The 21,225-nt window shown below is 35.1% G+C and overlaps 1 long non-coding RNA gene across 1 annotated transcript in view; it reads left to right on the top strand.

Moving 5' to 3' along the window:
* Window positions 1–1,383: 1,383 nt before the first annotated feature.
* LOC110598059 (uncharacterized) overlaps window positions 1,384–21,225 on the top strand; it is a 33,784-nt gene continuing 13,942 nt past the window's right edge. The window contains exon 1 of the long non-coding RNA XR_002483842.3: window positions 1,384–1,561. This is a non-coding gene — a long non-coding RNA (uncharacterized LOC110598059). The remainder of the gene's footprint in view (window positions 1,562–21,225) is intronic.

Here is a 21,225-nt window from a genome sequence, read left to right as displayed (position 1 = left end):
ATAAATAAATAAGGTACTACGTGAGAGAATTATGTGGACCTATTTTTGCTTGTAGAGTCAGGGTGTCTTTCCTTTGGGACTTTTTATATAGTTTTGTCATATTTTATGCATAGTCTTTATATCTCATTTATCTAGAGAGGAATAAGAAAAATTAAGTCTCTTTCTTTTTCAGAACAATAAACTTAATAATGATTGTACAGAGGTAACTCCTTAGGTTTTCAGTAATAAGTTGAAAATAAATTCTGTTTAGATTCTTTAAAACATCAGTGTAAGAAAATGTTAGAAAAATTCCTATGACCAGATATTGTTAATATGAGAAGGCTATTAAGAGAAGTTGGTCACTAATCCAGCTCAAAACATTTCTTTCAAAACTTAAATCTCTTGGGACCTAACTATAACTCCACTAGATGTATTTTAAATCAGGATATTATATATTGTTTAAATGAACTATGTAATTTCCTGTAATTGATGTCCTAAACTCCTAAAAGCAGGAACCCTTCCCCTGCATAAGTTGATTTAAATTGATACTTTGAAACAGAATCTTTTAAGGATCGTTCTTTGGAAGAACTAAATTTCAGGTTGGGGCTCATTTAAAGAACTAAAAATAATCATTTCTTTTCTTTTCTTTTCTCCCATCTAGCTGAAATTCACTGCCAGACCTATACTGACCAGGACCAACTTTAGACTAAGACACATAAAAAACACAATAATAGGTGTTGATTGGAAGATGAGAGCGAGTGCAGAAATTGAATATGCTGTTTCCTGCTACTCTCATGGGGGATAGAAACTATTTTCACCACTCATTTAGTCATATCCTAAATTCAGTTGCCACAGGCTAACACATTTTAAGAAGTTAAACAGAAATAAAATGTCTTAAGTCTTTGGTTGCTTCTTTCTGGTGTGAGTGCTTGGAAATTAAGAATTTTGAATCTCTTCAGCTGGTCAACTAAGATCCTAAAGTTTTTGCTTATTCTTTTTAGTTAAATTCATTAACATTTTTTGTTTTGTTTTGTTTTCTTGTAGAAAGATTCAGTTGGATAGAAATTTGTAATGTTACTGCTTACAAATACAATAATGTAGAAGGTAGAAAATCTTTTATTGATTGTTAACACATAAATTGTACTATCTGTTAACTACTTTCTTTACTTGAGAATTAGAGTGAAACATGTTTCTCGGGGTAATATGATTGATGTTAAGTTGGGGGAAAATTTCCATCGTTAACGTTGGGAATAGATGTCAACAATTCCAGCTAGGTTTCCAAATCCAGATGACCTAGTTAATTTTATTTCAGGGCAATGAACAGATGGTGAGTGTTCTTAGTCTATCTGGCATTAACGTGCACTCTGTCACCATAAGATTTAGCGGTGGCAGATGGCAGTTGCATTAGCAAACATTCGGTTCTCTCTCCTCTATTCTTCCCTCAGGACTGAGGAAGGCCTGGCCTTGGCTCACAGCTGAGTCACACTGCAGTGGTAACCTCTCCAGCAAAGCCTGAGGAGAGAATGTCAAACCACCGGAAGATCTCAGTCATGTGGGCTTTCCGGTTCCCTGGTGGCAACAGGTACCACTGGGCCTCTTCAAAGGCTTGTGTATATTATGGCTTCAGTGTTTAATCTGCCTGGGGTCCAGTGCTACCCCAGAGCCAAATTGGGCAAGTCTATGGATGGGTGGAGTTTTCTCACCTCTTGTGGAAAAGTGCCTGGGTATATAAGGACAGCCTTTCTTGGCCTCTGTGGACTTTTTTGGATAGAAACAGAGTGTTTTCCAGCAGCATGAATCATTAAACTCTCTTGGTTGATCAATGAGAGCAACAGTGTGAGGTTTTTTTTTTTTTTTTTTTTTAAAGGAAGATTTCCATTTTCCAGAATTGAGGTGGGAATATGTTATAGACCTTACTCTTGGATTTCAATGATGTCATCAGTGACATCCTAATTGCTGTACACTGAGGGTGGAACGACAGTAGTGTTTTATTCATGAACTAACTCTAAAGCACCACATCAGAGAAGTTTGAGGTTTCAGAGAGTCTGTAATATAATCTTCATATTTTTAGCATTTAAAGGATAATAGAAATAATACAGGTGAAAGAGTATAAGTCAGACATTTATTAAATCATTTGTCCTTGTTTTAGGGACACATATTTTTCAGCATGTAAAATTTCAAATTCATGCCTTTTTAAGCATTCCCTTTCAATTTTCATAGATCTCCTTCCTAAACAGACCAGAGATGTACAATGCCCAATCAAGAAAAATGCAATTGATAATTGCACATGCTCAATAACAAAAATTTGCAGTCACCCAAGCTATGAAACATGCCAGGAAAGATTTTGTGTCATTTGTCCCTGCTTTAGGAATTGGAGATAACAAGCAATGCAGGGAGCGTATTACTTATTGCCTTCTGAAATATGTGTAAGGATAAAATTCTTTTGATCCTGGTCATAGCAACTACTCACCAGCTGATATAAAATGCTTAACAGTAAGCCGCAATCTGTTCCTGGACTTAGGCCCTGCATTACTGAAGAGTGATATGCAACTGCTTTAGTAGTTCAAAAGGTACAAGCCTCATTCGTTGTGCTATTAAGATATTGCAGTCTGCATATGCATTTTTAGGAACTAGCAAGTAACTGCTTTAAATATGTTGGCAGTGTATTGAGATGATTAAGAACATAGTATTGTCACTCTTTGAGTTAAAAAAAATGGTGTGCATTAGGTACATATGTTAGGGCAGGCACCATTCTAAGGTTTTAAACCATGAATACATGGATAAAAGCAGAATACATATACAGGAATGATGGAATTGAGACATCTGATTTGATAGATGATTTCCTCATTTCTAGTTTTCTCAAATAACTTTTAAAATTTAACAAGGTCACTAAAAGTGTTCCTGGATTTATGCATATTTGACATGCTATTGGATAGAATATATCTTTAGGCAAGATTTCAATGTGGGATTTCTAAAAAAAAAATGAATACAAAGAAAAACACAACTTTAATGATTTTGTAACCATAAATACAGAACACTTTGCAGTTCTAATGATTTGTTAATAGACCTACACATTATGTTCCAATACCTTTAGAACCATAATTCTTGTTTTTATTTATTTCTTTCACTTTCATTCTAAATTATATAATTCAGTATATATGTATATATTTATATATTATATATTTATATATTATATATTTCATTCTGAATTATATAATTGTCTCAATAATCTGATTTGCTATAGCAGTCTACCTAAATTTACTAATGTTAATCTGGTAAGAATATTATAGTGCTAAATTAATTTTTCTACTGGATTTGAAGGTGCTTTTGGAGCTCATATACATATTAAAATACAGAATGATGGAGTTTTAGAGCAATTAAGAGTCCGAATTCTTTCTAATGTGATAAATCTCAGAGAGGTTGGGACTTAACCAAGGTCGCAAGATACAACAGAGTCACTAAAACTTACATCTTTAATAGTCAATGAATAAAGCTGTTTTGGTGTTGACATAACTAAACATTAAAAATGAGGTATCTGTAGGACTCCAGCAAATAAAATGGACAGGAGGAGGCTAAGATTTAATTAACTATGTCTAGCAGCTGCCTGTAAAGAAAAAAATTTACAAAGTTTCCAATGTCAAACTAAAATACAATGGCAAGAAATTTCTATTACCAGAGATTTGTAGTCTTCAATTTTATCAGGAAACTCTATCATAAAATAAATGCTAATATTTAAGCCACTATGTGTTCCTATATCATATACAGGATATGTCTTATAAAATTTAGAAATTCTTTTACCACATGAAAGAAAAGAGATTCTTGTATTGATCCTGGAATGCACCTTAGAAATTAGAGAACAAGACAGAAATAGCTCTCAAAAGATAGATTATCAAAAGGTGAATTTTCAAAATTTCATCTCTCTCCCCAGCTCCTAACCAGGAGTTGTGGAGGGTGAGAAGATGAGTCAAATAAAAGTCTTACAAAGTATATAATTTAACATTCCAAATATTCTGCCAAAGGCATTTTAGTATATTATTTAATTTGATTTTTATAACAATATCCTAAGGTAGGAAATAGTGACATTTCCATATTATAAATGGGATACAGTTATTTAGAGAAGTTAAGGCCTTTATCTAAGATCATGTAGCCAATTTACAAAGCTGAGATTTGAATCCAAGTCCATCCGGAGGTCAAAGTTCTCCTCTCAATCACAGTCCTGGATTAATTTAAGCATTTTAGATAGAACTGGAAGGGGAAGGGCATACCACTTAAGGGCATGCAGAGTTTCAGAAAGCCAAGGCATTAAGTTGAAAGCCTGCTCACAACTGCTCTCAGGAGGTCTCTGGTAAATACTGAGGAATTTTGTGAACTGGTTGTTAAACTGTTGATATCTTGAAATTGACTATTGTGGAAATACTTACACCACAGAAATTGGCAACTGGGCTTTGTTTCTTCAAAATTGATTTTCAAGCACAACACTTGGTGCTAGAATACTGGAGTTAGAACACAAATGGTGTGATGGAGAAATAGCAGAAGAAGAAGCTAGACACACATATTAAGGTCCATTTGTAAAAAGCCCAGGTAAATAGGAGATTATCCTTTTTATAAACTGCAAATCAGATGATGGCAGTCTTCCCAAATAAAATAAAATTGAAAGTATACCTTGCCATAAAAATCCCAGATAGAATGTGGCCTGTGCTTTCCCCTTCAACATGAAATTTCTAATACTCTCCCTTTCCCATCAAGCTACAGCCATGCTGGTCACCTCATTTTAGGACCTTAAGGAGTCAAGCTCATTCTAAAACTAATCCTTTGCATATGCTGTTCCCTTTGCCAATTGTTCTTCACCCCCAGTTTTTGTATACTCATGTCTTTAAGATTTCACATCAGCCCCCTTTTAACACACTACTTAGAACTTAATGGAATGGCACCGGGGTTAAATGCCTTCCCTATGAAGCCAGACAGCGGGGGCCCATTATTATTCCACCTCTTATTAGCTGTGTGACTCTATCCACATTGCTTATCTCCATGACTCAATTTCCTATTTCTAGATAGGTTGTAATTATTTCCTCCCAATGTGGTTTCTGTGGGAATTCATATGTATAAAAGAACACAAACCACCTAAGTAAAAGAATAATGACTGACTCATAATAGCATTCAAAATATATTAGGTATTATTTTTACTGAAAACAGATATTTATTGATATACTGCCCAATTTTCTTCACTAGAATATGAATGCATTGGGAGCAGAGACATACATTATCATTTTTACATTATCATACATCATCATCAAGAATCTTTAAATGATTCTTGCTACTGATTCTGAGAACAATGCCTGGAACCTGGTAAGTAAAGGACACAGGGAGAGGTGTGACAATAGCTGAATATTCAGGGTTTCTTACTTGCTTTCCTGACTTTTCTGTTTTCTGTGTCTCTCCTGAAGTTGTATATCCTGAACAGTGAAAACAGGCACAGATGTGTAGCATCCATGTGGGGTCTGCCCTTTCTCTGTAAGAAACACATTTAATCTCCATTTCACAGTAGCTATATAGGAAGGTGAACCCAATGTTTTTAGATCTACCATTTATTAAGAGGAACCTTAAATGTGAACTTTTAAAATTTGGCATTAGCTTGCCTATGTTTTAAATGTTCACAACACATTTAAAAAAAAAACTGTGAAAGATGTATGGTCAAACACAATTTCTGCAGGCTGGACTTGGCAAAGTGGCACACTGTTTGCAATGCTGATCTTGAACTTGACCTCTTGGTTTTCAACTGAGAGTTCTGTGTTCTCTGCTCACTGTCAGATACCCGTCAGGCAAACTATCTGATGACCACACTCTGCAGCTGCCTTCTCCTGAATCATGCTGTTTCACTTTTCTGAGGCTATTTGCTATTTTGAACTCATTACATACACCCTCCCGCAAACGGTTCCCTTGCTCTGGATCTTGGTCCCTGGGATTAATACATTGTTAGGTGAGAGAACTACCATGGTTCACACCAAAGTAGGTGGGGTCTCTGGGAAGGTGACGATGAGGAAGATGTGCAGTCTGGATCTTTTGCTTAAAGGTTTATTGAAGAAAGATGTTGTCTAAGGAGAGCAACTTCCGTTTCCTATCTTTCCCCTCCTTTTTGCTTCCCTGTGCCTAAAAGATAACTTTAGTCTGATTACTACAGAAGTCAAGTGGTTTGTGCTGAGTGATTTTCAGAGGTTATCATGGCAGTAATGTCTTCAAGTTGCCTTGTTTTCCTAGAAACATTTGGCAGGGGAGAATCTGAAGTGAGTTCGAAATCTTTTTCTTCTTTTTGCCTATAACTTTTTTTTAAATTATATGTGCTTCTATCAATATAAATGAATAAATAAGCCTTTCTATGTGAGTATTTACTTAGTATTTTATTTGCAATCCAATGTTCTAGTGAATAATGTGCCTTTAAAAAGATACAAAATATGATTTTAAAATAATGAGATAAAATATGAACATAAAATCCATTATCTTTTTTCAATCCCTTGGCGGAGCGGGGGGGGGTGATATTAAGTACACTTTATGGATGGACATACTCCAGATCTAGAGACATATCAGTTTCTAGAGAGGATGATGGACTTGACACGGTGACTGAGTCGTTATTCGGTGTGCTTTTCGGTTAGTTTTGCATTGAAGTGCTATCCAGGATTGTAGGGCCCCAGCAAGGAAGCAGGCCTGGGGCTCCATCCTACAGAATGATCCTGAGAATCTCAGCAGATCCCTGGGGTCAAAGAGCTGCTCATTGAGTCTTTTCCTGAAAATAATGGGCTTATGTTGCTCTTCATTCTACGTTTTCTTCCTTCATTGTGTTAGAGAGAGTTATGCAGATCATCAAAAACAGGGTTATGCAATCACAATACAACAATAGAAACTGAATACAAATATCATGTGGCACTGAAAAATCAAGTAGTAATTCAACACACCAAATCTGCTTGCCCCAGAGAATCTGAAGACTTAATGTGCTCAATGTGTCATCTAACCATAATACCCTACGCCCAGATCCTCCACTCCTTTAGAAAGAGATTTGTTTGGCTCATTTTGTTTGTTTGTTTTGTTTTTGTTTTCTTTTTCCACATGATCAGGGGTATTTATTGTATAAGTAAATACAATATTGTATAATCTTTGGTTTACTAAGATTATATTCTCTGACCTAAACCATGATGTCAGGAATGTAATCAGAAGCTGCAGTGTTCAAGGTCTCCTCTTCCTCCCCACACTGCAAGGGTACATTTCTTTTAAAAGCTGTTCTCTACCTGCTCAGAATAACAGGACTTATGAAAAGGTCAAGGAGAAAGAGCTAAACAGTACATCTGTTCCAATCACAGAACTACATTTCTAAGAAGCTGGAAAAACAAAACATTCTATTGTACAAAACCCCAATAGTCACTCTAAGTGCAATTTCACCATGATTGTAAAAGATTGTATCTGCTTCCTTCTTTCTTAACATTCCTGTTTCTAGGAACACAGCTATAAAGTTTTTTTTTTTCTTTTCGGTTAGATATTCTTTTGGACCCCAGCTGATCTAAATTTTTATTTTACTAGCTATGTTTTTCTGCCATTGAATTTTGTGTTAATCATTGAGAACTTCATTGCAGTCCTGAGCATTTTGATTGAAGGGGGACCTAGGATCCTGAACGTTTTCCCATCTTCTTGTTATTCAGGATGTTTTCTACATTTCTTTATCCTCAGCTCTTAGAAATTAAAGTTCATTAACCGAAAAACTGTCCTCTTTCTAAAATAGGAAGACATCCTGACTCAGATAAAGCCAAACTGTGCATTTCTCCTAGCAAACTGTCAAGACTAATCCTTAATGCCCCTGCTGTTACAGTCTTAATTCCCCACTAACAACTGTGCATGTTTGTGCTGTGAAAAAAGACAGCTGGTTGAAGTGTCACATTTTGAAAAACGTCATCAATGGTTCAGTATCAACCTGGGGTGCTACAACAAATGGTATTCTGCAGAGGTTATTTCTTGTGTAGTTAACATTTTTATCAATGACCTGAATACTGAAATAGAAAATATACTTAGAATGCCTAAAAGGACATTAAACTCTTTCTTCACCTTCAATCTCATCATGGTTGGAGAAACTACGAATGATGTTACATGACCGAATGGAAGTCTCAGAAACAATGGCCTTTACCAATGATTTTGGGTATATCATTTTAACTCAGGCAAAGTCTTCCTACTTGGCATTTCTACCATCCCAGGTCAACCCTTTCATCTTGCATGGGACTAAAACATCTTGGTCATTTACTCTTGTTCTTGAACAACACTGGAATATATACACATATATTCCAAATAATGATGACTAAAATCCATAAAAACTTTAAGAAGCAATACTAATGAAGGTTTTCTACACTGGAATGCAAATAGAACTAAGTCTGCCTAGGAATCCATTCTGACTTATTTCCCCCCCTTTTTTTTTCAGTCTGAAAGTAAGACTTGTCAAATCTTTACAAATTCTTAAACTAAGCTTTTCAGATTTTAAGCTGGTAGAGTCCCACTGGTCCAATGGGATTGATAGTCCTTTTCATAAATGGTTTCCTGGTCTTCTCTGTGTATCTTCTCTCTTCTCCTGAATCTTGAGCTTGTTGCTATTATTATTAGAACTGCTCTTGGCTTTCCTGAGAATTTTACTTCCTCCTGATAACTTAAAAGAGAAGAACCATCAAAGATCCCTTTTCTAAGCATCAAGAAGTTTTTTTTTTGTTTTTTTTTTTTTTTTTACTAAAACTTATCCATTTTCCCCTTTGGAACTCTTGAATCCCACACTCTCATTTATTTGGTTTGTCTTCTTCATTAGCCAGTCATGCATTTGCAAAAAAAAAAAAAAAAATGGAATTAGAGACTATTATGCTAAGCCAAATAAGCCAAACTCAGAAGGTCAAGGGCTGTATGCTTTTTCTAATATGTGGAAGCTAGAGAGGAAAAAGAAAGAGGGTGGAAAATCTCATGAAAATCAAGAGGAGATTAGTAGAGGAATGGGAACAGGGGTGGGGGCATTTTTGTTTTGAGGGGACATTCTTTTGTTTTGAACTTACACTGTGGCTTAATTCTTGTCTATGGGAATATGACCTCAATGATATGCTACAGCTGTTAATTTATCTGTTATATCTGGTCTCTTCAGTTTCAAGAGAGCACACTTCCATTTTGCTTTTTTAAAACACCCTACCTTTGATCAGTCCATTCACTAATTATTATTCACCTTTTATTTCTTTCCACATTATTATTGGTACATTACACTTGTATACAATGATGGGATTTGTTGTTATATCATGCACCCAATATAACACTCCTATTTGGCCAATATCACTCCCTAGCACCTACCCCCTCCCTTCTTGCCCCCTCCCCCTGTTCCCATTCCTCTACTAATCTCTTGATTTTCATGAGATTTTTTAACTTCCTTTCTTTTTCCTCTCTAGCTTCCACATATTAGAAAAAGCATACAGCCCTTGACCTTCTGAGTTTGGCTTATTTGGCTTAGCATAATAGTCTCTAGTTCCATCTATTTTATTGCAAATGACATGATTTCACATAAAGAAATGTCTGAATAAAACTCCGTTGAATTATTACTTATCTTGTGTTTGAGGGAAATCTGAAATGTGCAGTGTTATGATTTGAGTATGAGCTGCCTTCCTGTGTCAAAGGAAAAAATTTTCAAGGTGAAAAAATTAGTTTATAAGAGTTGTAACCTATTCAGTCCATTTGCTGGTAACTGTAGGCAGATGGGATGTGGCTGGAGGAGGTGGGTCATTGGGGCTATGAAAAATTTTATCTTCCCTATAGCCCCTCCCCATTGCTCCTTCTGTTTCCTGGCTATGACGGATGGAGCAGTATTCCTCCAGCATAGTATTCCACCATAAAGTTCTGCCTCACCTTGGGTTCATAGCACTGGAGTCAGCTCACCAGGGACTGAACCTCTGAAACCATGAGCCAAAGTAAACTTTTCCTCCTCTCAGTTGTACTTGTCAGGTATTTTGGTAACAGCAACAGAAAGATGACTAACACATGCAGTAACTGCAAATTATGGAACAATTGAAATAACTTAATTTCAAATTACTCCAAAGATCCTTTGCTTATTCTTTCTTATATCCATTTTCTTGGATTTTTATTTCTTTTTTTCTCATGTCCCTTTCTATACTCTATAGGAGTGTTCTCTAGAGTCTTAGTATCGTTGTAAAGTATCAAACATGGATAAACATCGGTAGTATTCACAAACACTTGATTATCCATTCTATCCCTGTCATGAGAGTTTACATTTCCCAACCCCCACTGCATTGGCACGACCATTAGATCAGCTCTGGCCAATGAAAGGTGTGTAGGCATGCCGTGCAAGCTTCATGGTAAAGCAATGAAAAGCCTCTGTGTTCCTCTAAGATGTCTTGTCACTTAAGACTACTGGCAATGCTCCAGGTACAGTATCCTTTTAACCCTACCTTATCTGATTAAATAAAGCAAAATTGTCATATTGTTGATTCCCATGGAATGTGTAGTATAAGCAAGCAATACACCTTTGCTGTTTTAAGAAAATGATATTTCATGATTCATTTGTTTCCAATGTAAAGCCTAATCTATCCTGATTTAAAAAATCACTACAGCTGGATCTATGTCGAACAATAACAGGCATTATTTTCAGTGACAAATGAAGAATGCAACCTCAGAATATAACACGATAATAAATCCATCTTGATGCTTATGGATTTTGGAATGAATGAGTTTTTTCAAACAAAACATTTTGATTTATTAAACTTAGACTAATTCAGAGACTTAATTTATTTTTAGCATTCAAAGATGCAAATTGCTTTTCTGTTTGCAAATTGGTTTCTTTTCATAGTAACGTTTTCTATAAAACCCATTTTTTAATTCCTACTTTATTTTCTAAAACTTTCACATCTAAGAAGGGAATTATAGATGTAAGAACAGCTTAGCTTTGCAACTCCCACCCCACACAGACTCCACTTTAGCATAGTACAAAGGGCTGTGGATACCTTCATGTTCAAAAATTTGCCTGTGCTTCACCTCTCAAATCTGCCTGGAGAATCTTTCCTATTATTCATTCCTGAAGCTTTTCTTGATACCTGGGATCAATCCTCCATTTAGGTCTAATGTTTTGACTCTCTTGTGACCCCCACACACTCATTTGGGAACTGGGCATCAATTTTGCTGTTTAAGAGCCAAAGCTTATTTTTACTTTTCCATTCTTCCACTCAATCTCAGCTCCTGAACTGCAGCCATGGCTAAGCCCAAGCACACTACATTCTTTGAAATAGAGATCAGCAATAGGAGGTCGGACAAAAAAGTATGCCGCTGATGTGGACAGTAATAGAAATTAGTTTTGCATATAATCTTAGGAAATCAATCACAATACTTCATAACAGCCTATACTCTTCATTAGGTTAGTAGTTTACTAGTTAGGGACATTGTAAATCATCAAGGTGCAACCTATGTTGACATCTCCGTGATGAGATATAAACAGACATAGAAAGGAAAGGCTGCAAAGTACTTTTTTAAAAAGAACAGTTTTCTTTTTACCCAGATAGGTCAGGGAGGCACAGCTGGAAAGAGAATTTCAGTTCTAATCCAAAGCCTATGACTTCATTTATCTTGGCAACTGCACACTGAAGATTGTCCATTATTAAGAGGATAATTCTCAATATTGTCTCTGGGCTGCACTTCCCTGAAAGATAGCACCTCAATAGTAGAGCTGCAAATGTGTTATACACACTTTTCAACAGTGTCTAGCTTACTTAGATATTGCTATCATTCCTACAAACTAAAAGGGATTTTCTAAAAATTGTAGTCCAATGTTTGTTAGGGATCCATTTCAATTGGTACAATTTGACTGAACTGAATTATTTCTCTTTCATAATTACAATTATGGCTGTCGGTATTATCATAGGAAAAGAATAATATATATGAAAATAAATAATAAGTAAATTATCATATTTCAAGTCCCCTTTGGAAAGAAATATTAGAAACTGTTATTATGTATTTTTAAAATATTTTATTATAAATCCTTGATCCTTTATGATTTTCTTTCCTATTGGTCATGTAATACCAATGATGACTTCTAAGAAGGTCTCCTGATAATTTCAAAAGTCTTTCAGTTCAGAACTAGTTCACATTTCTTTTACATTAAACAACTTCTCCAGCTAGGGAATAATAATTATGCAAAGTACAAAAGATTTAACGTGATAAAGTTAAAAAATTAAGCACTACAATTGACTTTCCTACTATCGGGAAGATTGGAAAGACTGGGAGTTTTCCCTTTTTGATCTCTGTCCACCTTTTCTCTCTTCTATTCCCGTGTATTTTCTAGCTCCTTCTATTGTTTTTTCATGTGTTCTACTTGATTGCAATGATTTATTCGATTTGGGAAGGCAGTGCTATCTCTTTGGTATTTGTTTTCAATCTTAATAGATAAACATTTTTAATATAACAAGTGATGTTGGCACTATGACATCCATGAAACCACTTGGTACCCAGACCAAAGATACTACCCCTTAAAACTGAACTAAGAGCAAAGAGAAAAAACTTAAAACCAGCTTTTAATAGTGCTGTCAATACCTCTGCTTTCTTCATGCTTTTTATTTTCTTTTTTGCATACTCAGTGCTATACAGCATGGACCTATATCTGTTTCTTACTCAGATGCCATATTTTGGGGATGATTGAGATACTTCGGGAACAAAATTAACAAAAGACAAGAAGTTAAGATTGTGTCCTGAAAGTCATTAGCATATTCCAGTGAGATGATACAATTTTTCCCAATTAGAGCATCTACCTTATTCCCTTTGCTTCCTATCCAATATTGATTTTTTTCTATTCAAGATGTAGAAGTAAATTTATTTGAGAATGACATCTCAAATTATTAGATGAACTCACATTCAGTTATTCATACATTTAAAAAATTCAAGTAAAAGAAAAAAAATGTAAACTATGGGAGCAAGATACATATCTATTTGTTCTTTTGTGTATCCCAAATACTTAAAAGAACATGCTCAACATTGATAAGGTATTGATACAGGAGATAGCTTATACAGGAGATAGCTTTGGTTTCATTATCAAATCTTCCTTACTGTGTTTCTTTGTTTGAACTAGTCCTGAAATGGTGAGGAAAATAACTGTGCTTCACCTCCGGGTCACCATCTCTTGTTCTGCTGGTTCTGCATTATCATAATGGTTCTTTGTTTTTCACTCCTCTCCTGCATTTATTTCTGGGCACTGAGCAGTATGAGCAGGTGGAATCTTTCTAGATGGAGTCTCCTGGATCTCTCCTGCTCTGTTAATTGAAGAAAGCTCTCCATTTGTCTGTTGCAATAGCTCAGCCTTTGGCCCTGCAGTCAATTTTCCTCTGTCAATCATCATCTTCTCATATATTATTACTTTTGCTCTCTACTGACTAATTTCCCATCAGCACATATTTGATAGTTAGGCCTACTCAAGACATACTTGCTGAAAGAATGAACCAACAAAAATAGACAGACCTTCTTGATATTTGCTCCTTTTTAGGTAGAACTCCTTCCTCCTGTTCTTGACCAGGTCACTAGAACTGCAAGTCTACCTGGAACATTATATTTCCTCTCCTCCCACTCTTTCTTTAACCCATGATAAGATACCTTTTACCTTTAATACTTCACAGAAGTATTTTTCTTAATATCATAAGTATCAAGATGAACCAGAACAATATGGAAGAAAATGCTACAATTTATTATTACATTTTTCCTACTATCCATGTTCTTAATGATCTTGGAACCTCACTCAATCCATATGCCAGAAGACTCACTTTAAGTCAAAAGATGGATCTTCTGGGAAAAGAAAAATCTGCAATATTGTGATATTTCTATGTTTCTATTCAGCTTATGGCTGTGTGTTGCAGTTTTTTGGTTATGAATTTTTTGTATGAGATGAATTAGACACATGAAGAGTTAAAATGACAAAAGTCCAAAAAGATATGACATAAAAAAAGGCAGAAAAAGAAATTGGACTCATCAAGATCTATTTAAGGTATGTATTTACATCAACTACATCAAGATGAACTTTACCTTAAGTGTGAATTGTTTTTTGAAATTTGCTGGTAATGTTAGAAAAATATAACAATGCATGCTAAAACTGGTGGAGTATTTAATATATATTGTTTATTTTTGGTCATCATACTTTCCTCATCTGTCTTTCTCTTTTTACACGTGGGATCCCATGTACATGGATCTTTGCTTTACAACAATCAGAAAATCATCTGAAAATGGATTAAAGACTTAAATATAAGATCTAAAACTATCAATCTTCTAAATGAAAATACAAGGGAAAAGCTTCTTGACATTACTCTTACAAATATTTCTCAGATATGATTTGGAAGCACAGGTCACAAAAGCCAAAACAGACAGTGGGACTACATAAAATTAAAAAGTTCTGCACAGCAAAGGAAACAACTTATAGAGTAAAAAGGTAACCCATGCAATGTGAGAAAGTATTTGTAAGACATATTTGATAAGGGGCTAACATCTAAAATGTATAAGGTAAAAAATTGCCCTAAATAATTTAAAAATGGATAAAGAACTTGAATAGATATTTCTCTGAAGAACATATACAAATAGCCAACTGGTATATGAAAATATGCTCAGCATCAGTAGTAATTAGAGAAATGCAAATCAAAACCATAATGACGTTCTACCTATTGGGAGGGCTATTCACAAAAAAACAAAAGATAACAAATAATGTCACAGATGTGAAGAAACTGAAAACCCTTGTACACTTTTGGTGGAAATATAAAATGGTGCAACTGCTATGCAAATAGCACAAAGGTTTCTTGAAAAGTTAAAAATGTAACTTTAAAAAACTTTTACTATATAACTTTCAATCCACTGGTAGAGTAGAATATGCATATAATCTAAAAGTAAATAATTGCACATATATGGTTGATGTGTACTTTAATACTTACACTCAGAGTATGCAATTTTAAAAGTTTATAATTCATAGATTTATATTACTTCACCATTATACTAGGCAATTTTTTTCATAGTTAAAGAAAATTTAAAAACAACAGTATTTTCTTGTCAGTTTATTTTGGGGAAAGCAGTGATCTGTTTTTCCCATTGTATAGTTACTGTCTACATTAGACTTCTAAGTGACATAAAATGTCTTGCACTAGATAACTCTTTTTTTTAAAATTGGGTTTACATAGCATTTTAAAAATTTATCTTGTTTCTCTGTGATTTAGGTTTTGGTGGTAAACACTCTTAACATCTTAGAGCGTTGAGGTCAACAGATTACTAATTAGTTGCCAAAATGGAGAATGCTTCTTGCAGATTTGGAATCACATCCTTCAAATTGTATGATGCATTATTAAGTGAGAAAAAAAATCAAAAGACAATATAAATAGTATGATTTAAATTTCATAAAATTTTTTATATGTGCACATAAAGGTCTGGGCTGAGAGATATATACTAATATGTCAAAAATACTGGCTAATTAATTTATTCATGAATCATTTCTAGTTTTCATTTTCATTAGCATAATAATGTTGGCTCTTCCACTCACTGTCTGTGGGTCTTTGAGAAAATTAAATGAACTCTGCACTTTAGTTTCCTCAATTATAAAATATAATTTAAAATATTTTAATTGCAGTAGGCTATCTATATTAGTAGTCTTCATATTCTGTATTTAGTGTTCACATATTATCAGCTAAGCAAAATAAACTCAGCTCATTCGTGTGGTTTAAAAATGTTTACAAAACCCCTTTCAATTCATACATGTTAAAGTTGAACGAAAACCTACCATATCATTCAGACTCACAACCCTGTCTATCCATCAATTTCTCTGAATTAGCGTCACAGAAGCTCAGTCAACAACAGGGGAAAAGTGCTGTCCATGGTTCTTACTGACATTGAAGGTCGAGAACACAATCTGAATATCTATTTTCCATTAATAATGCATTATTTACAATCACAATCTGCTTCCCTCCCCTCCTTTTATGTTACTTTTTTATCTGCTATTTAATTTTAGCAAACCTAACATTTTACCTTGCACTACATCTTAGAAGAAAAGAAATTCTGTAAATTTCTTACATGCTAAATTAGAAAATAACTCTTTTTATTTATTCCAACCTTGCCTTACTTAAAATTTATGGTTTCAGAACCCAATAGGACCTTGGGGATTTTGTTGCTGTGTTTATAAAGTGGCATATTAGTTGAAGGGACCTAGAGTACCCTGTGGGTACAATTCAAGAAAGAGTTATTCTCAGGAGGATATTTTTAGACTACTATAAATCAGATTTGTCTAGGGTTTTCTATCAAGTAACTGAAAGACTAGTTTGCCTTCTAAGCTGTACACTGTGGAACGATAACTATTAATGTAAGAAAAAAATGGGAATAAAAACTGCCATGTAGATTTTAATTTGATTTATAAGGTTAATAAACATTTTTTTTTAGTACCATGGAGTACTAAAAAAAGTACTTCCTTTTAAAGTAAAGAAACAGATAAAAAGAAATGTTAAGTTTTGAAACATGTTTTCTAGTCCGGTTCTTACTCTGCATTAAGGGTGGTGAGGTTCATCTAAGAATTCATTTTGGGTTCATCTTTGCATCAGGGCTATCCAACATTGATGCTATTGACATTTGGAGCTGAATAAGTCTTTGTTATCGGTTTTTTCCCCTGTGCATTGTAGGGAACTCAATAGCACTCTGGCCTCTATCAACAAGATGCCAACACCACCTACACTTTCCCACTGGTGAAAACCAAAATGTCTACTAATATTGTCAAATGTTTCCTGGGGGGCAGAAACTTTCCCAGTTGAAAAGCATTGCCTTAAATACTGATATTCTTTATTTTGGTATTTTGGGGAGATAATAAAGAACATTTGATATTTAATAAGTATTTCTGAACAAAAGCACATTTTTCCTGTCTTAGGGCTGTTTTCGAAAATTTTTTTAAACAATTTTAGTGTATCTGTTTAAACCTGGAGCAATTTTAGTGTATCTGTTTAACTCTTAACCTGGAAGCCTGAAGAAAGGGTCTATTGGAAGTATATATTTACCAAGATTCCATACCAAGTATGAATGTAGGTAGCACCAGGAAGATCTTGGTGATCCCTCCCTTATTTGTATAATGACTGGCCTAGTCATTCCACACATATGGATTTTATTGTTTGATGTGGATCACGTTTGAATCAAGTGCTTCTCCAAACTGCCAATGTATATACTACTTTTTCAGGTTTTATAGGGATGTTTTATTGTATGAAAAACTTCAAAAGCTGACATGGTCCGTCAGAACCCTGAATAAAAGAAGGAGCAGTAAAAATGAAAGAATGAAAGTGGGATTAAAGGGCCAACATATTAAGTGGAAGACTGAGTTTCAAGTATAGCTGGGAAACTATAGATACACGCATTTAATTGGGTTTCACCAAAGTCCCCTCACTTTATCTCAATAGAATCAAATTATATATAAAAATTTAGCTTTCTCAGAGGAGGGGAAAATGTCACTTTCTCATTTATTGCTAAGTTCGTGGCTTCAGCCCACTATAATGGGAGACATATTGGGATGTGAAAAGCATACAAACTTATTTGAAATAGATTTTAAGTGACAGGAAAGCCTTATGGAGATTCAAAGAAAAATAAACATGTATAGTTTTATGCTCAGATTTATTGAAAAGTGAAGGGTAATGGGAAACTGTGGCTGGAGGACACAAGAGCATGACCTAATGGTCATAAACAAGGGACAACTTAGCATGCCCTGCTTTCAGATTCTCCTTGGCATGTCTGTGTCTCTGAATGATCAGAATGCTCCTTTCCTTTGGCTACATAGGGTGGGCACCTCTTGAATGGAGATTTTGCTGCCTGCAGTGGGGGAGAAGGACTACAGGAAGCTAAGAGTGAGCTTCCTGCTCCTCTGTTTTCTCAAAAAGCCAAAGTGTTATATATGGGGATGGTGCATCCTGACTCCCATCACTAGCAACATTCAAACAAGCAACTTAAACTTGTTGTAAGTATCACACTTGCTAAGTAAATGTAACTACAAAGAACTTTAGTGTGATTTTTTTTCTACTATAAGAAAACCCCTTCAATTATATAGGCCATCAATATAAGGGAGGAATATGAGATAGAAAAGTGACATCAGAACTTGGGATGAATGGCAAATCTAGGAAATGATTTTTTAAAAATTAAAATTTTAAAGACTCATTGGCAACTTCTTAGAGAAGACTCTATCTATAGAAGTCCCACAAGGTGTGGTGAGCCGTTTCTGTGAACTGTGGCCGCCATTACAAGATGGCGCTGATAAGCGCCGTGGCCTGTGATAAACAACTCCTTGTTTTGGGAGAGTTGGCACGTAGCTGTAAAACACCCTATGAGAAAGATCCACGTGGCAGTTGTGCATTGGGGCTTGATGTGCTTTATCAAGGCTGGGGTGCTCGGGTGAAGTGGTAGTGGTAGAGTAGAAGTAGAAGAAGTAGAAGCAGAGGTAAAAGTAGCAGTAGCAGTAGCAGTAGCAGTAGTAGTAATAATAATAATAAAAATAATAATAATGATAATAATAATAATAATAATAATAAGAGAAGCTTCCAGAGACACAAAATTAAAGGCCTGAATAAACTGCTGAGAGAAGAATCCTGTGTCGTGTCCTCCTTGCTGGCGAGGGGTCGCGGCAACAAGGCACTAATTTCCTCTATCTAAATTCAAAATCAAGAGTGAAGATATGTCAATTCACCTTATACAAATCATGTAAAAGCTACATCTGATCAATCTTGTTTGTTTCTTCTGGATCCAAGTCTCTTAATCTCAACCCTACTGATATTTGGGCTGGATACCTCCTTCTAGAAGGCACTGTTCTTTTGCAATGTAGGATGTTTAATAGCATCTCTGACCTTTTCCCCTCCAGCTAATGGCAAATCCTCTATCTCTGCACAGTTGTAACAACCAAAAATATCTCCAAACACTGCCAAATGTCCCCAGGAGAGAGAGAATAATAAAGCTAAACTATACCTATGAACCCTCATAAAAATAAGGAAAAAAGGGGGAAAAGAGAAATGAAAATAAGAGAAACAACAATCTTTTGAGCTTCCTGGTGTTTTACACAACACCTTTGAGTATTGCAGAAAAACACATTTAGAGATAATAGAGATTTAAAACAACATCACACAAAAGTGCATCATTTCAGGGTAATTGAGAAGAAACTGAACTCTTGCAAGAGTCTCAGTAGGATGGATAACAATTGAAAAGTGTATCTTTAGTAACTCATGTGCTTTTTGAATGAATGGCAAAAAACACCCTCATCATTCTGCCTGCTACTTATATGACTTCTGCTCAGTAGGAGAATCTATTTTAGGCAACTATAAATTTGATTTAAATGCAAACTATATTATAAGCCAATGTATTCAGTGGGGCTTGGACCAATCTATTTCTATTCGATGCTCTAGAAGGAATAGCTAGGACGCATACTAAAATAACCCTATCACTCCAGTACAATAGAAACCAAATGAGTCAACCTGTTTCCTTTGTTGTTCAACATAGCAACTCCAATTAAAGTTGCAGCTTGTGTGCTTTGCTGTTTGCTAGCTCCACTTTTTAAAAACCTTTTTTCCTAGTTACAGTGATGTCAAGCCTCCCACTCAGACCACTGTGAATATCTACAGATAGCATTATTTCATCTCAGCTCAATTGGTATCAGGTCAGTGGCTCTGAGATAAAAGGGAGGAACAAAGGAAGTGGCACTGACAACAAAGCTGTTGGGGGACCTGGCTGACAATGAGAATCCTGGGGATATCAGCTACTGAAGGCCCAGGCTGCTGGTTTCTCCAAGAGGACTAACCTAAATAGGACAGAGCCCCTGTGTCTGATACCAGGGCACCTACATGGGAAAAATGACACCGCATTTGTCTTATTTCTGAATGTGGTCTTTTTTCTACATTCAGATTTTCCAACAGAAGGAAGCTTTGTCTAGCTAGGAATATATGATAGGCATTTGAATTCATGAGAAGGCTGTTTCCCATAAGAGGGTTAAGCCATCCTAGAACACCTACCCTACCCTCATGAAGATACAATTAAGATGGTATTGGCTGGATCTTTCCAGATGGCAGAGGCTTCCCAGGGCATCTGGACCTAGGCTCATTCTTGAAGGGAGACACAGCACTTGAAGGAAGACACAGACAGTTTTGGACCTGCAAGCAGTGGCTGATCTGTTGGAAGCAAAAGAATCATTTACCAGGGCCACAGGATTTTTATGCATTTTGTTGCTTTTATTGTAGCTTATCATTTCAGGGCACTGTTTGAAATCTGCCACAATATCTAATCTTGTTTAATTGACTTTTGTGAGCACAGATATTGTTAGTCAATACACTATAAATAATTCATATTTATGGGATTCTTTGTTTTGTCCCAATGCACATTGTCATTCTTAGAGCCCATATAGAAGAAAGTACTAAGACTCCAAGGTATAAATACACCATATCATTAAAGCAAGCAGAAGCAAAAGCATTAGTCCCTGTGCCCAGGGACAGAAAGGAAAACAGAAAAGTCAATGTAAACCAGAGAGCAATCTTACATAAAATCCTGAACCAATTGAAGAGTCAGAAACAATTCATTCATAAAAAAATGTTAGCACTATTAAGAGTTATGTAATTGACCATGCATATAAAAATATGCAATGACTTAACTTGGTTCCTATATAGTAGCAAAAAGTATTTTAGAAGTAAGTGAGGAATAATATATCTAGTACCCTTTCTAAAAAGCATGTATGGCCTAAAAACAAAACAAAGCAGTCAACCAACACAAATAATTTGCATAACATGCAAAACCACATAATTATCTACCATATTCCAGATGAAGTGCAAATCCCAATGTACAAATTATCATTAAAGTTTCCATTTAAATCTTGACAAGATAATTCATCTTTATGGGGAAAAAAGTGGAAAATAACTAAGAACAATGAAAAAGTATAATGCTGAGAGAGGCTAGCTCTCCTAGATCCTAAAACATATTCTGAAACTGTAATTACTGAATCAGTAGAGAACTGTGCACAATTAGTCTGACTATGAAAAGCAGTTACATAGTAAAGAGGAATATTAGTCAGTGAAACAAGGGTGAATTATCCAACAGAAAGAGTGAGAAAGTCAGGGGTTTAGAAAAATTGTTTTCTCAATTGAGATAGTTCTCAAAAAAATTATTAACCACTAAAGATTATTTTAAATTTCTAATGTAAAAATTTAGACTAGAGAGAGGCAAGAAACAAACAAA

The sequence above is a fragment of the Ictidomys tridecemlineatus genome, chromosome 6 (assembly GCF_052094955.1).
Source record: "Ictidomys tridecemlineatus isolate mIctTri1 chromosome 6, mIctTri1.hap1, whole genome shotgun sequence".
Taxonomy (NCBI): domain Eukaryota; kingdom Metazoa; phylum Chordata; class Mammalia; order Rodentia; family Sciuridae; genus Ictidomys; species Ictidomys tridecemlineatus.
Note: the sequence above shows the minus strand (reverse complement) of the source record. Positions and strands in the feature narration are given on the sequence as shown.